We start from the raw sequence: 18294 nt of genomic DNA, 5'->3' as shown, positions 1-18294 counted from the left end.
CCCATCCCTGTCTCTGCGACCTAATAGCAGCAGCGGTGCCTGGGTCGCCTTCTGTGGGACCTGGCGGCCTGAGGAGCCTGAGGGCCAGTTGGGTCCTGGATGCCTGGCTCCTTCAGAGCTGACAGTTGGGCAGGGTCTGGGGACCCAGTCCTAAGGGAGCCGCCAGCCAAGCTCTGCTTTTTCTGTCAGCCAGGATGGGTACCTCGGAGGGTGATACTTTGCTTGGGACCCAGCCCTTTCTTGTCAGGATAGAGAATAACATTCATAGGTAGCGATTACAGAAATATTGTTGCCTGACCGTGACGTGACTTCCAGAACAAAGACTGACACCAAGAGATTTGCAACAGCTCACCACGTCCCTCCCTCACCTTTCCTAGAAAAGGGCTTTGTGAGAGCTTTTAGTAACTTTGGGGTTCTTAAGGCACGAATCATCCATCTCCTCGCACAACCCTGTAATAAACCATTATTTGTTCCAAACTCCACTGTTTTAGTGTTTTTTGGGACTCATTGGGTGTTGAGCACATGGATTTGCGTTTTGGTAACAATTTTAGATGAATTTCTCACAATTTCAAAGATGACCAGTGAAGTTTTTATATGTTTTTTAGCTTGATATCATTGTGAATGAATAGATTTTCACATATTTAACATACCTTAATTTGTTATTGTTTTATTTATTAATGTTCAAACTGTCCCATCCATTATCAGTGGAAACTTCTTCAGTTTGTCAGAGTCCTTCGACATTGCCATAATCTTTAATAGCTTCCTCAACTTCTGGTATTATAGGATGGCTAAGCTTCTCTAGTATATTTCTACCCCAGACCCAAATGCAATTATTTATCAGGGAACTCGGGCTTCTTTTAGGGAGAAATTATATTTTGCAATCACAGTTGTGTTCCAGGGACACATATTGTTAATGGGGGATGGCCATTTGTTTCCTGGCCTTTTAGTGGACAGAACTAAGAAAATTTCTCAAGAGGACATATATTGTAGTTCATAGCAATAATGCCAGTTTAAATTTAGAATTATACTCTTTTAGCCTAAGCTGTTTGATTTTTATACTTGTTTTTCTCTTTTCATGAAATTCTAAATTCCTAGTGGTGTTAACATATTTATTTCCTTGAACCTATAGTAATGTTGATAATGCAGCAGTTTGAGAAGATGAGTAATGTCAATATTATGGATAACAAAATGATTATTGTAAATCATTTGACATATCTTTGCTGTTCTTTTCATTCTACTTAGTTAAATTTTAATAAGGTACAATCAGATTACTCTGCTTTAAAATCACTAGAAATACCCTGTTTTATTAAGCCATCAAACCTATACATAAGTTCATTTGTTTCATTTGAAAAAAGTTTATGTGTATGTTACATGATTCCAAATTCAAATCTATGACTTATATTCAGAGAAGTCTGGCTCCTGTGCATGTCCCTCATTTACAGGTAAACATTTTATATAGTTATATCATTCCTTGTTTATTTAATGTTTCAGTTCTCTATCTTTTAGAAACATACAAACATTTATGTATAGTACAATTACATGTACATGTGTCTGCATTATATTCCCTTACTTCTATGATAAACAGTAGCATGTGCATAGCAATCACATTCAAATTCACCTGCAAACCCATCATCTATGTGTGTGTGTACTCAGTCACTTATTTGCCTCCAACTCTTTATAATGCCATGGACGGTAGACACCTCTGCTCATGGGATTCTCCAGGCAAGGATACTGGAGTAGATAGCCATTTCCTTCCCCAGGGGATCTTTCTGACCCAGGGATCGAACCCACATCTCCTCCATTGACAGGCAAATTCTTTACCACTGAGCCATCAGGGAAGCTCTCTCATCACCTGGGGGCTGGTTAAAACACAGATTATAGGGTCCTGTCCCCAGAGTTTCTGATTCAGTAGGTTTAGGAGAACACCCAAATGTTTTCTCATTTCTAACAAGTTTTTTGGTGATGGTGATGCAGTCACTTCTGCTCTGGAGACACTTTGAGCACCAGTGCTGTGTAGGGTATTCTTTACCTTGGTTTCCCACTTGAGATGATATTCTGGAAATGACTGCAGCAATACAAAAATGACACTTTCTTCTCATAGCTGTGTAATATTCCGCACCATTTATTCCACTAGTTCCTGATGTGCACATCTTAGCTCTTTCCAGTCCTTTGGTACAACACGTGGTGCTGCAATGAATTGCCATGTTTACACTTCTTTTCACAGTCTTTCCAGTGTATCTCTATTGAGATAGATTCCTAGAAATTGAAATTCTGGGACATGTGGTAAATGCATATGTAAATTTTGTAACTTCCTATTAGCTGGAGATTCAAAATATTGCACCTATGATATACATTTTTAAAAGCCTATCATTCTTCATTTTATTTTTCCTTTATGATGTACATTTAAAAATTTAAGACAATGAGATTCTATACCAAGTGACAAAGTAACTTTTCCTATACTTTATGTGGAAAAAACTAAAGACACCAATTTGGAATTTAAAAATTCTTTAAAAACAAAAACCATGGATAAACAACAAGGTCCTAATGTATAGCACAGAGAACTGTATTTAATATCCTGTGTTAAACCATAATGGAAAAGAATATGAGAAATATATATACACATATATGTATTTGAGTCACTTTGCTGTATAGCAAAAATTAATACAGCATTGCAAATCAACTTTGCTTCAATAATTTAAAACAACAAATGTTATCAACAGGTAACATTTTCAGATATCTTCCAACTGGATATTTTTAAATGATTTTTTTTTAATTTAGAGTTAGTTTATATTTAGAACTAAAGACGATATACTGATTAGAATGTAGACGAAGATGTCAGATTTTATTTCTTGAATTCCATATGATGACATCGAGCAATTAAAATTCTTCAAGCCTCAGCTTCTCTATCTATGAAATAACATGAAAAAAATAGTGCCTACTTCCTGGAGTTTGTCATTTTGAGGGATAAAATTACTTAATCATATAAAGAACTTAGCCTGTCAGTTCTCAGTCTTTCCAGAACAATATCCCCTTTCTTAATATATTATTATGCCCTACTTATTCTCTGACAAATAACTTGTGCATAATGTAACATAACTACATACATAATGTTTCAGTTCAGTTCAGTCACTCAGTCATGTCCGACTCTTTGCAACCCCATGAATCACAGCACGCCAGGCCTCCCTGTCCATCACCAACTCCTGGAGTCTACCCAAACCCATGCCCATCAAGTCGGTGATGCCATCCAGCCGTCTCATCATCTGTCATCCCCTTCTCCTCCTGCCCCCAATCCCTCCCAGCATCAGGGTCTTTTCCAATGAGTCAACTCTTTGCATGAGGTGGCCAAAGTATTGGAGTTTCAGCTTCAGCATCAGTCCTTTCAATGAACACCCAGGACTGATCTCCTTTAGGATGTACTGGTTGGATCCAGTCCAAGGGACTCTCAAGAGTCTTCTCCAACACCACAGTTCAAAAGCATCAAATCTTCAGCACTCAGCTTACCTCACAGTCCAACTCTCACATCCATACATGACCACTGGAAAAACCATAGCCTTGACCAGACGGACCTTTGTTGGCAAAGTAATGTCTCTGCTTTTTAATATGCTATCTAGGTTGGTCAGAACTTTCCTTCCAAGGAGTAAGCGTCTTTTAATTTCATGGCTGCAGTCACCATCTGCAGTGATTTTGGAGCCCAAAAAAATAAAGTCTGACACTGTTTCCACTGTCTCCCCATCTATTTCCCATGAGGTGATGGGACCAGATGCCAAGTTTTCTGAATGTTAAGCTTTAAGCCAACTTTTTCACTCTCCTCTTTCACTTTCATCAAGAGGCTTTTTAGTTCCTCTTTGCTTTCTGCCATAAGGGTGGTATCATCTGCATGTCTGAGGTTATTGATATTTCTCCTGGCAATCTTGATTCCAGCTTGTGCTTCATCCAGCCCAGCATTTCTCATGATGTACTCTGCATATAAGTTAAATAAGGTTTAAGTGAATATAATTCCTTAACTCTAAAGGAAAAGATAAAGGGAAGGCAATTTATAATAAAGTAATATGTATTTGAAATGTGAATGGCCATAAATGATGACACCAAATGACATAGTAAGCAATTAGATGCTTGCTGTTACATCATCTTGCATATGGCAGATAGCATAAACACAGGTGTGCTGGATCTGTAACTCTAATGTGAAGAGCAGCATTGATATCAGTCACATAATTGGTTAAAATGGTAAACAACTTGTGTAAAGTCCTGACCAAAGTAATCTTTCCTTGATTAACATGGTAGCTGAATTTCCAGAAAACTCAGAGCATTAAACAGTAAAACTGTACAACAAATATTGTGTGTTTTCATGTAATATTTTAGGCTAAGTTAGACTGAGATAATTATGAAGTGATATTTCCTCTCTAAGACTATTCAGTGGTTTTTTTTTTGGTAAGATTGATTCAAGATTTATTTACCTGAGTCCTTTGGCTAGATGCCAAAGGCACCCATCAATCATTAGGACAACTGAAAAATGGACTCATAAATTTCTAAAATGCCCCCTAGTAGGCAGTACCTACACTATTGATGACACTGGTTTATCCCAATACCTGGTTTATAAGTATTTGATAGAGATATTGTCCATATGATGATGATGATTTTTATTAATACCCCAGGAGATAGTAATTGGATTGTATTTATTCCTCACGTTATTCACATATGTAATTTTAGAAGTTTCTAGTAGCTGCATTAATGAAGTAAAACAAAACGTGAAATTCATTTAAGTTTTATTTAATCCACTGTATCTAAAACATTATTTCAGAGTATAATCAATATATAAATGTTTAATGAGATGTTAAACACTCAAGATATTACCACATTCCTGCTCTCCCTAGGTATAGTTCTGTGTGTATTTTATAAATGTAACAAATCTCAATTCCAATCAGTCCTATTTAATTCCTCAACAGCCCTGGGTGACAGTGGCGACAACAATGGTAGGCACAGTCCAGTCACACTTAAACCACACTTCTTGGGTTTAAATCCCTGGTTTGCCTCTTACTAGGGACTTCACTCTTGGCTCAGACAGTAAAGAATCTGCCTGCAATATGGAAGACTGGAATTCAATCCCTACCTAGGTTGGCAAGATCCCCTTGAGAAGGGAATGGCAACCCACTTCAGTATTCTTGCCTGGAGAATCCCATGGACAGAGAAGCCTGTTTTCCCATCTATTTCCATGAAGTGATGGGACCGGATGCCATGACCTTAGTTTTCTGAATGTTGAGATTTAAGCCAACTTTTTCGCTCTCTTTCACTTTCATCAAGAGGCTCTTTAGTTCTTCTTCACTTTATGCCATAAGGGTGGTGTCATCTGCATATCTGAGGTTATTGATATTTCTTCTTCCATGTCCAGTTCTAACTGTTGCTTGCTGACTGGCATACAGATTTCTCAAGAGGCAGGTCAGGTGGTCTGGTATTCCCATCTCTTTCAGAATTTTACACAGTTTATTGTGATCCACACAGTTAGGATAGAAACAAAAAAATTTCATCAGTATATACCATAACACATATGAAATAGAATACCTTTCTCCACCTCACCCCCATATATACATGCACCTCATAAAGAAACAGTTTCTCATAATATTCCTTTCCATTGGGATTATTAGCATGTACTCCTGCCAACTTTGGTGGATGGACAGAAGCATAGAATATGCTAGTCCTTTAGCCACTCCTTTACTGAGTCTTAGAGCTTTGATTTGATTTTGATCCCTCACATGTATTATGTGTTAAGGCAGGTATAGATTTGACCTGCTGACTTCCGAGTAAACAGAAATGTATGCAGGTGAGATGGTTCACATATCTTATTGTTGGCCTCCTCACCAAATCACACATTAGAAGCATGTGAATAATCTAGTAGTTGAATGTGGATGCACAATTACTGACAGGTCATCTGTAGCAGGTGATCTGGGCCTATTACCCTGCCCATGACAAAGTTTTTCATGTCAAAGAGAAAAATTACAGGAGATGGCCATGGGGTGTGAGATGTCCCTGTAGAGATTTTTAAAATTTTGCTTTTATTCTGCATACAACAGAACAGACATTCTTCTATTTTCGATCTGACGGTGCCATTTTTCTATTTTTTCAGCAATGGTAATAGAAACTGTAGGTAAACTAGATAATAGACTCTTAAAGTTTCTGTGTGCAAATTGAAAGAGCGCATTATATCTTCTGCCTTTCCAGAGGTCTGGCAGCCTCACCAGTATGGTGTATAAATACACCAGCAGAAGTTATAACAATAGTTTCTGTCAGCCTGTCTGAGATGGTTAGAGAATAGCGGGAGGGAATAGCACAGTAACCCAGAAATGTCCAGTTTCTTCTGGCCCCTTTTATTGTGATAAATCTCTTGTGAACTTTGCAGAGCAGTATTGTTTGCATCTGGTATATCTCTGTCTAGAAGGTGGTTATGTGCATCTCTTCCTTCTTACTAAACGATGTGGCATAAAGCCAATTCAGTTCTGTGCAAAAAAAAAAAAAAAAGAAAAAAGAAAAAAAAAACACTATGCAGGAAGGGAGTAGAGATAATAGATTTGAATAAGATGAACTAACTCTTTGCTGTACCTTCACCATACAAGATGTGAATAGTGCAAGATTGTACATTTAAAAATCTAAAGCAAATTCTCTTGTTCTACAAGAAGAATAATTGTCACAGATGCTGGTTTATTGCAAAATATGTCAGATAACTTACTGCTAACTGAGAAAATTGGGGCTGTGCCTTCTACATAAAATTGTGTTGTTCCTTAATAAAAGAACAAAAAGGAAGTAATTACCATAAATGCTGGCAAAATATTACATTCAGTTAAGTATTTCTAAGTCTATGTTTGAAAGAAATTAGTGAGGAATATAAGAGAAGAATAAAAGCTTTTAAAGATACTATATCAGTTTTTGTGAAACTCATTCAAAGACTTTTCTGTGATCTTAGAATTTGATATCTTGTTCTTCCTGGCCTGAAATCCCTGCACCTGTCTGCTTTTAGGTCACACATCCTGCATGTTTCCTCCTCTGACTCTCTCATTCCTCACACCCAAAATAGTCTTTTCCTATCACAGTCTACCTAATTCTTACACATCCATCCCCAAAGTCTGTTTGAGTCTCATCTCAACCATCAAGTCATTCCAAACTCCCATTGCTCTTGATTTGCTTCCTATAGTATTGTTTAGACTACTTTAATGAGTATCTACTGTATGCCCAAGATCATACAGTAAATGAGAGATAAAGCCAGGACTTTATTTCAAACCCCAAGCTTACCTGGGACTTGTCCTCAATGGAAATTGCATGTATAAGTCCACATGTAAGATTGTGGTCAGCTATTGTAGAATTTCCAGGTTTAATTGGGCCAGCTTCTCATCTGTAAGTCCCTTATTATTTATTTTGTTACATTAAATCATAATAGAATGTTCCCAGCAGCCCCAGTGGACATGCCTGAATACAAGGGCTGGGTCTGTCTTTTTCATCTTTGTATAATTAGCAGTAGGAAACTGCAGCCCTTAGCTAAGTGTTCAATAAAGCTTTGGTGAAAAATACACTACTTATAACATAATTTTTCATATAACTGATATACATGTATTGGGCATCAGAATTCACCTTGGTAAGAAAAAAATATGCCCAAACCAAACACAAATAAAAATCACCAGGTCACACTGAAAATCTTGGATGCTGCTGCTGCTGCTAAATTGCTTTAGTCATGTCCGACTCTGTGCGACCCCATAGACGGCAGCCCACCAGGCTCCCCCATCCCTGGGATTCTCCAGGCAAGAACAGTGGAGTGGGTTGCCATTTCCTTCTCCAATGCATGAAAGTGAAAAATGAAAGTGAAGTCGCTCAGTCGTGTCCGACTCTTAGTGACCCATGGACTGCAGCCTACCAGGCTCCTCCGTCCATGGGATTTTCCAGGCAAGAGGACTGGAGTGGGGTGCCATTGCCTTCTCCAATCTTGGATGCGAAGTATTTCCAAATGTTAGAAAATAGCCCACTATTTTAAGCAATAAACAAATTAAATTTACTCATAATTTAAATGAGTCCTTAATGCTTATTAAAACAAAATCTGAAATCATGGAAGCAATGTCTATATAAGTAATTCTGGTTCATTTTGTTGATTCATGGCCACCTCCTAGTATTAAGCTTCACAAATATAAAGTGCTTACTGCATGCATTTGTTTTATATTCATGTAATGCCTTAACTGTGTCTTATTCTCTAAAAACCATGAAACTTTGTACTAGATGAATACTTTGTAAAAAAACAAAAAAGCTGCTTATCAAGTTAGGTGTAATGTATCTACTTAAATTTTTTGTCACATAACTTTAGATTAAAATATTCAAGTATTGAGCAACAAATACATCTGTCAGCATTTCATTAGTGTTTTTCTCCTCTTACAAAATAGATTGGTATTCACTGAGAGGAAATATTAATGACAAATAATAGATTCATGGCATAATAATTCTGACATTAGAATGAGAATGACATACAAAATTTTGAAGGTCAATAGACCTCCATGTTAGTATTTTTATATTTTTCCCATTAATAATCTAAGCCTATATCATTACATTCTCCAAAATATTCCTGTTCAATATCATTTTTTACTTCATGCATTCCTTAATGTGGTTATTTCTGATGTGTAACAGTATGGTATTTATACTGGTATTTGTGTTCTAAAATTGAAATTTTCTTTAATTTTTCTTCACTTAAATCTGTACTTTTACATATTTGATGATTTTTTTAGTTACAGTATGTATTGGGCAACCTATGTATATTTAAAGCTACTACTCTATTGTACTTTGACTGACTTTTTTAACAAACATTCAAGAATTCTTACATCTGAAAAGTCTTTTGAACACTCTCAGTGGGAAGAAGTCTTTGTCCTTTGAAAGTATATTTGAATTTTTTTAAATAACCAGAAATTATTCAATGTCAAATCTGTTCAATAATTTTGGCAATGACACTGGGCAGTGTTATTCTAGAAAAAAACAGAACTGAACCCTAAAGATAAGTATTCTTGTGTAGCTCATAAACTCATTCTAAGGAAACCCATCCATAGGAGTTCTAAGGAGAAATACATCACTGAAACAAAGTTTCTAGTGGGATGACTTTGAAGTGAATTTGATGAGGATCTAAGAGAGGAATGGTGAAGCAGGCCTTAGGGAAGCACAGAGGAGAGGCAGCTTATCCAGACTTGGGCACTGGGGGAGTCAGGGAAGGTTTCTCTGATAAAGTAACTCTTGAATTCATCATGGTGAGCAGCCATTAGAAACATACAGAAGGGTAAAGAGGCAAGAGAATATGTAAAATATAGTTCTTTAAGGTTGTAATGTAAGGTTCAATTCAGTTCAGTCGCTCAGTTGTATCCGACTCTGCAACCCCATGGACTGCAGCACGCCAGGCCTCCCTGTCCATCACCAACTCCCAGAGCTTGCTCAAACTCATGCCCATCAGGTCAGTGATGCCTTCCAACCATCTCATCCTCTGTCATCCTCTTCTCCTGCCTTCAATCTTTCCCATCATCAGGGTCTTTTCCATGAGTCAGTTCTTCGCATCAGGTGGCCAAAGTATTGGAGCTTCAATATCAGTCCTTCCATGAATATTCAGGAATAGAAGGTTAGCAGGAGATTATATTGAAGAAAGTAGAAGGGTCAACATGAAAAAGAATTTGTGAATGCCATGGCATGAAGTTTAGACCTTTTTCTCTCTCTGAAATGAAAGCTTGTTGAAATTTTGGCTTGTCCACAAGTTCTGAAGTTTTATTGTAATGCACCCTGCTAAGGGTTTATATTCATTCAGTGGGCATTCAGCCTTATTCAATAAGGGTGCTTAGAAATTTTATTGAATTATTTTATTGATGATGGCTGAAAGGAAATTATCCATGATTTCTCAGCACCTAGACCTGCCCAAGGGCATTTCTGATCAGTAAACAGTCTTGGAAAGTAGTAACTGTGTATCTTTCTAGAGAGATTTAGAGACATGCTTCCCCAAATATGTACCAGGGTAGTGAAGATAAAGACTTCTACTTCTTCCTGGAGGTATTTGCTTCTGTTCCGGATAATGCATAATCCCTGTCTTTCTGGAGGGGAGTGAGAGCAGATGGGTCAGAGTTATAAAATTTAGGATCCCTTTTCAGTGGTACACCATAATGCACACAGGTAAACTCCTGTCCTCACTGTTACCCTGTGGAGACGGGCATTGGGAGCCAACACAGGATACTGTTCCAGCTGCCGTTTTGCTATGAGTAATAAATGGTTTGTATCTCTGAAGCAGGGGTACTGTGTCTTCTGTATTTATAAATCTCTGGTAGGCTAACATTAGCTTATGGTAGACAAATCTCAAGCCCTTCACAATTCTTGACTTAATAGCAATTCCTTTTAGTCCATTTTCCTTTTTTTTTTTCTTTCTATGGATTATACCTCCTTGGCCAATTCTCTAATATTTTATTGTGTAATTCCCATATCAGATCATCTCAAATTTATTTTTCAATACTTTGTTGAGTTTTTAATTTCCAGTCATGTTCTTAATTTCCAAAAGCTCTGTTTTCTAAATGTACCTCATTTTTTAGTAAACATCCCATTTTTGTTTCCATAGATGAAATATCTTCTATCTATGAGAAAATTAAAATATTTTACAGCTTTCTTCTTCCTGCACAGTGACTGTTTGATTTTGTGTTTGGGGTTATTTGTTTTGATCTCCATCTTTTATGCTAAAAGCCTCTTTAGATTTCTAGTCATCTTTGGCTGATTTTTCATATTTAAAAGTTGGAGACAAAAATACTCAATGGAAATTCTACTCATTTAAGTAGGCTGTGTTGACTTTGAACTCGACTCTTGGGAGACATGGCTGCTTTTTTTTGTTGTTGTTTTTGTTGTTATTTGATGTTAAGTAATTTTGGTGTTTCTTCTTGGGCAAGTGAGAATCCCTAGAAAATTCCTCTATTATTATTCTGGCTGGAGGGTTAAGGTCAGATTGCCAGTTTTCAGGGAGTGGAGGAAAGCACAGAGAAAACTGTGGTCTGAGTGCTCTGTATATATTGATACTTATTTCCTTAATTCCTGTTTGGTGAGTGGTAACTCTGTCTATCTCCTGTGTCAGGTCAGACCCCTGGAGAGTCTGTGTTTTCCTCTCCAGAGAACAAATCTCCAGACTGGGGCCCTAATGCGGGACAAACTAGGACTGCTTCACAATTTTCCCAACTGTCAGCTTAGGTTTTAGCATCCCTTGGGCTATTAAATGTTACCACTCATCCTTTGCTTTTTAGGCTCCAAAATTATTTTGCTATTCTCTCCCCTCTCAAGCTTCCTATTTTTGTAGCTTTATGATGTAAATATGTTTTTAATGATATTTTAAGGAGTATCAAGAGGAAAATTATTATATGCATGCATGTAAATTGCCATCTTTCCCTGAAAAAAAAGCCTTATTTCTTTACTTGGATTTTTTACATTTAACTTTTTAATCCATTTGAAGTTGCAAAATAGGAATCTAGCATTAGGTTTTTTTTTTTTCCCCCTCAAATAGCCAGATTTTTAAAACCGTTTTTAAGTGTTTAAGTCCTTTGGCTTATGATGGCTTGTAATTATTAAAGGATAAAGTCTCGTTCAAGACTGCTTCTTGTGTTTCATTCATCAAATCATTCAATTTTAATACAAGTACAATATTATTTTAATGATAATACTTCTAGGGAAAAGCTTAATATCTTGAAAGTCAAGTCTAAAGGGAAGTGCTACAGTTGTTTTTATTTGCCTCTCAAAAACGCAGAGAGTGAATACCCCGAGAGCCTATTATACAGAGTGAAGTAAGTCAGAAAGAGAAAAACAATTATTCTATATTAATGCATATATGTGGAATTGAGAAAGATGATACTGATGAAACCTATTTGCAGGGCAGCAATGGAGACAGACATAAAAAACAGATTTTTAGATATGGGCGGGAGAGGAAGGAGAGCATGGGATGAATGGAGAGAGTAGCTTGGAAACATATACACTACCATATGTAAAATACTTAGACAATGGGACTTTGCTGTATGAATAAGGGAATTCAAACTGGATTTCTGTACCAACATAGAGGAGTGTGAGGTGAGAGGGAGGTTCAAAAGGAAGGGGATGTATGTATACCTATGACTGATTCATGTTGATGTATGGCAGAAACCAACAGAATATTATAAAGCAATTATCCTTCAATTAAAATAAACAAAAAAAAAAGATACTCAATAGTGTTTAAATGTTAACAAGAGAGGACCAAGAAAGAAAGACCTGATAATGATGAGAGAATGAGAAGAAGAACTAAAATTTTTAAGATTTATTAATTTCCAAATAAAATTATTAATTCATTCAAATTATTTATCATATGAAAATAAATGTATTTTGCAAGACTATCAAACATTATTTTAAAGTTATAGAATGCATTTACTCATTCAAAACTTTAAGATACGTGTTTTTTAACTGTCTAAGCTAAAAAAGTTTGCTAGGTAAGTGAAATGAGTAGAAAAATACCATTTTTCTTTTTCACTGTATAGGTGTAACAGAGTTTTATATATAATGAATATCTGCTGTTCCAGGTCCTATAATGGGTGTTTTACATGCAATTTTTACATCTATTCTTTATACTAACACTGAAGGTATATATTATGCAAATTTTCAGGGATATAGAAACTGTGGCTCAGAGAAGTTAAGAACTTGCATAACTTCACATGGGCAAGAAATATTGCTACTGAATATCAAGTCCATGTTATTGTAATCTCCCAAGTATAAGAAAAAATGTTGAGGAAAAATATTTGATGTTTTTATAATATATAATGCTGTCCAATTCACATAATCTAATTGAGACCATGAGTTTCTTTAGCCTGGATGGAAAGTGGCATTTAGAATACCAGAGAGAGAAAATACCTAGCATATTTCATTAATTAAGTCAGATTTAATAGATGATGTTCAAGTAAGAGTATTTGAGAACTGAGAACATTAAATCTATTAGTGCATTTCTAAGTCTATTTGAGGCTTCCTTTTCTGGTTCCCAAACTTTAAAGTATTAAGAGCAAATTTAAAATCATATATGTCCATGTGCTAATTACACTGGGACTCTGCTAATAAGTATCAACTAAAAACACTGATTTGATAGTTAGCCCTAATTTTAACTTGAGAATCAATAAAAAATCTGCCATGCCTTAATTTGGTAGGTGACACATGGTTTGATCTTATAAAACCTAGAAGATAAGATAGCCACTGAGTAAATGTCAGACGTGTTTTTTAAAATTGCTTATAGATTTTCCAACCAAAATCAGATCAGTCTGATATTTATATGATTAACTATATAATGTAGCTCAAGTTTGTAGTAGTCATGTCCTAGCCTTTTAAAAATTTTATCAATAGAAACAGTTGAAAAAAACTGTTGCTCAATTCAAAAGAAAATTACTATTCCCATCTGATATGTATGTCATTTAGTTGTATCTAAATTGAATGGCAAAAGGAAAAGATTAGAATTGTTGTTATTACTGTTATTATTAGGTTGTATGGCTTCTAGATTAGTAAAAAATATTTTTTACAAATAAGATATATTACTATAATGTAATATATTATTTCCTTGAGCATAATAATCACTGTTTTATAATTCAATAAATGAGAATTTACTCATTCACTGTTACAATCAATATATATTTATGTTGCTCTAAGTACATGCAAAACACTGTGAGTTTTATAAAATAAATCAGACAGAAATCCTTCACTGAGGAACCACACATTTTAGTAGATCACAAGGTATACATACAATGATGATGCATCCTGGAGAGCCCCCCTATCCTGATACAATTTTGTAGGTATTTAGAAAAAGGATAAATTATTTCTAGTTGAAAAATTCAAAATATTATTTATGGCATTTGGTCTGGCCCACAGAAGATAGTCAGGAGCTATAGACACTGGCTGAACAATGAAAGGAGAGTGACAAATAGCAAATCGAACTGTGCTTCCACATTTAGCAAAAGTCATGATGGCTATTCCGCCCTCCTCTGGTCTTTCCTGTGAAGAAAGGTGAAAGAAAGAAGCAAGCCCAAGAGGGTGTTATTTTTCATCCGTGTAGTCTGAGCGGTCACTGCCGTGTCCACCTCTCACAATTGGCAAGAGTGGAAAAGCCAGGGTTCCGGAGATGACTACTCACGTTCCATTAGCCCCAATGTAAATACGTGGCCACACTCCCTCCAGGAGAGGCTGGAAGATTAATTTTTAGCTAGATTGCCAGGTCCCCAGGAAGAAGAGAAAGTAGATTTGGAAGAATTTGAGGGGGTGGGAAACAAGGAGTCTGCCACAATAGATTTTTATTGCTTTGTTTTTATATATTTGACTATTGAATAGTTTTTATACCTTTATATTTTAATATGCTCTAAATCTTATAAGCTTTAGAATACACATGGGGCATTTTTAAGAGACTTCTAGTATAACTTGTACATGTGGCTAATTCAACTCCCAAAATTAGGTTGTAAGACTGAAGCTATGCAGGCACCAAAGTAAAAATGTGACTCACACTCTGTTTATGTGTTTAACAAGATAAAATCTGTGATCCTCATAGTATTTATTGACAGTTCCTAAGCCACAGTTTTCAGGATACAAAATGGGCCTCAGAAGAGTATAAAGATTATAAAAGCCTTGTCCTGGATTATGAGTTGTAGACCACCCAGATAAAAGTATGAATTCTCTGTACATTATGATTATTGAAATTACTTTTGAACAAATAATCTATGCCAGAATCACAACTTAGGAGTTTCCTGCTGCTTTACTCAGATTTTATCCATTTTGTGATAGTGGCAAAAAAGAACCCCTTTGAGACATATTTAAAGAAAATTAAAAAAAAAAAAGGACAGAGAAATATGTTTAAAGGTCTGTATTAAGAAACAGATAAATAATGCTATTTTAAGGGTTCCCTGCTAAATTTTAGCATCAATGGAGGTTTCTTTTCATGCAGGAGTAAGCATTTTTATTAAATGAGTATGTTTTATGAAGTTGAATACAATAAATATTCATTGTATGCCTACATGATGCAAGATATTGGGTGGTTTTAATTTAACATGTTCTAATTTAATGTTTTCCATTAAAACATTGGACTTGATTTTCTAAGGGTAGCTGATTAAAAGGAACTATTTGCTCAATCTTCCTTACTAAGCCTATGTATATAAAATACAATAAAGTAATATTCCTGTATTATATATCAACAAAGTAAAGAGACAAATGAACATTATTATGAATAAACTTTACACAGAAAATGATTGTTCCAATGTTTTTAACTCCCTGGGCACCAGAGTGTGTTCTATAACTTCAGGGAGCATGTAAGATTAATGGCATATGGCCAGACTGTATTTTATTTATATATCAATCTGTAACTTACATAAAAACCTCAAGGCAGAAGGGGTCTAAAATTACATGGGAAAGGAAAAAGAATGTGAGTTCAAGGAAAAAAAAAAAAAAAAAACAAACCTCTCTGCATATATTTTGCTTATTAGGCACAGAATTAGTTATCAGGCTTCCCTTGATGGGTCCTCCACTTTGCTTTAATTATAATCTGAGGATGGAAACCCAACAGCAGTGACAACTGAGAATTGACTGAGTAGTTTGTAGGAGTGAAGCCCAAAAAACAGTTGAGATGTTTGGCAAGAGAGAAATCCACCAACCGACCTTGGAAAGAAATGACTGTGAAACTTAGCAATGCAAGAAGCACAGCAAGAAAAGTGCAACAGAAGAGAATTCTGAAGCCATTTCATGAAACGACCCTCTCACCCACTTCCGTACATCTAAAGACAGCTCTCTCTTCATGTAATTCAGGTTATTTTTATTTTATTTCCTGTGACAGTTTCTTAATTTCTGGAGGTGTGGGAATGCCTTCATTTTCCCCTAAGATTCTTAACAAAAAAGATAAAAGCATGATGATTCTTAAAGGGCTAAACAGCATTAGTTTGAAAATTCATGTGCCCAGAATACTTTTTCATAAATCAGGTAAGCTCTAAGTAGTACATCTGTTATATTTACACTGTTATCAATTGTGTTTCCAGTAAAAGGGCTTTCCATTTGAGAATGATGTAACATTTGCATTTGCACTGTTGATATGTCAATTTCAATTAATAGAAAATTGGATAGCAAATCAAGAAAAGAAGGGCAAAAATAGTGGAATGAATTTCTGCTTCAGTGAGACAGAAGCTTCTTTTGAGGTGCGGATGAGGTGGGGGTGGAGTGAGGAGATGAGTGGAGTGATTAATTGGCTCAAAAGTAAAACAGAATGCATAGAGCATCTTAAGAACCACCAAATTACTTTCCAACCATTTGCAGACAATTGTATAGACACTAATTTATTTCCAGGAGATAATTTTTGTATATTAGTGGAATTAAAAAGTCAGCAAAGACCCGTTGTTGCTTTATCCATTATTTATTGAGAAGGAAATGAAGGAGGAGAATGAACACAGATTACAACTGCCTAACCGTTCTGAGAGTTTTCTGAAGTTTTGTGATTTTATACAGCCTGAAAACGCAGAAGAAAATTGGGAGCTGAGTTTTCATCCTTGGACCTCTGCAATTAAAATCAGTGTCTCAGCAGTTTCTTCCAGTTACTACCACAGAGTGAAGATGGAGATTTATTTTTCTTTGACTTTTGAAGATAGATGAATGTTGGTAAATGAAAATAGATAGAAATGAATAATTAAGCCCCAAGTTCTCAAGTCTATGTATATTAAAATGGGACCTTAAAATGAAGTTATTTTCCAAAACCTCTATAATCAATTTAGGCTGTATCTTTGAAACACCTGGAAAATTTCCATATCTTTATCATCCCAGCTGTTGCTTATCTCTGTTGACTAGTATCATTTTGTCAAGAAAAGGATGACTGAATTCACAGAGTCTCAAGGAAAGTGGCTAATTCATGCATACTCATGCTTTCCTGTTTTAGCTTTTGATAAAACTTGAGCATTTTGAGGTCTGTGGGTTAAACATCAGTACTATCCCCAGATGGCCATTTGCTCTTGTGGGCTTCTCTAGGAATTATCAAGATGTTACCAGCTCTGTACTAGTGTGTAGAAGGCAGGATAAGACTTAAGTCTCTGAGAATCTTATGAGTGGGGAAGGAGAGGCTCCAGAAATTAAATCAAAGCAACCGTATCTTACTGTTTCTGCCACTTACAGTCCCTGAGATAGTTATATTGTTGAGTATTCGTTTCCCATTCTCTGTTTTTCTGAACCTTTTGGATTGTACTTGAATAATTATTCAAGACTCCCTACCATGAAATTCTGGCATTATGCATTTAAAAAATGCAAAATCTATTAAATACTAATATGCTGTGACTCAGATCTCTGAAAGAAAAAGTTCTTTGTTTGCGGCTTGGAAACTGCCATTCTATTTTATTATTGCAGAAGTTCCCAGCAGGCATATTCACCCAGATTTAATTATTAAGTCATAAACGTATCTTTGAAAATTCCCCTTTATACTGAATGCCTAGAAGTAATGTAGAATTGCTTTTTTCAATCATCTTATGTGGTGAATCAGACTTCAACAGCGTATTTTTTTTTTCAAATGTTTTCGAAAAGTGAGAAATCACTGAATTGATAATAGTATTAGTATGTATGGCACATAAAATAGATAAATGTAGACACTGATGGATAAGTGTATTGAAGTGTTAGATAAACATTTTATACAAAAATGGTTACCTAATACATTATACACACACATACACACACATATATATATGAAAGCTTAACGAAGGCAGCATCCTCATCTGTTTCGCTCGTTATTCTCTCCCCAGGACACAGTGCCCCAGCATTGGCACTTATTTGGGAATTCAATAAAAATGTACTGAATAAACACAAATGTGAAAGAACCAATCACGTCTTATTTACATCCCACATAACTATATACATACATGTCTTAGTACTGACATTGGTAGAACTGGAAGATATTTACTTGGCATTAAACATATCCATGCAAATATACAGACATGGGTATGCATTTATATTCAATTACAGATGTTGTTTTGTCAACAGCAGGAGATCCATTTTCAAAATGATTCATATTTTATATGAAAGTATAACTGGTGAAATATGACCCTGAGTCTCAGCAGTTTTTAGATCACCGAAAAAAAGTATTATTTTTCTCCTTGCTTTGAGTTATTAACAATATAAGAATAGGGCTAAAAGTCTTATAGAGTAGAATGGATTATAGAATGACAAAAAAAAAAACTCTTTAAAATATCCTGTGTATAGTTTCTATAGGAATTTTAAGGAAATGATCTGATAAAAGTGAAGCTTTCCAAATATCATGACATT

At 35.6% G+C, this 18294-nt stretch overlaps 1 protein-coding gene across 4 annotated transcripts in view; it reads left to right on the top strand.

Moving 5' to 3' along the window:
- TENM3 (teneurin transmembrane protein 3) overlaps positions 1 to 18294 on the top strand; it is a 991614-nt gene that overhangs the window by 265 nt on the left and 973055 nt on the right. The gene's annotated exons all lie outside the window — the stretch shown is intronic.

The sequence above is a fragment of the Odocoileus virginianus genome, chromosome 32, assembly GCF_023699985.2.
Source record: "Odocoileus virginianus isolate 20LAN1187 ecotype Illinois chromosome 32, Ovbor_1.2, whole genome shotgun sequence".
Classification (NCBI taxonomy): Eukaryota; Metazoa; Chordata; class Mammalia; order Artiodactyla; family Cervidae; genus Odocoileus; species Odocoileus virginianus.
Note: the sequence above shows the minus strand (reverse complement) of the source record. Positions and strands in the feature narration are given on the sequence as shown.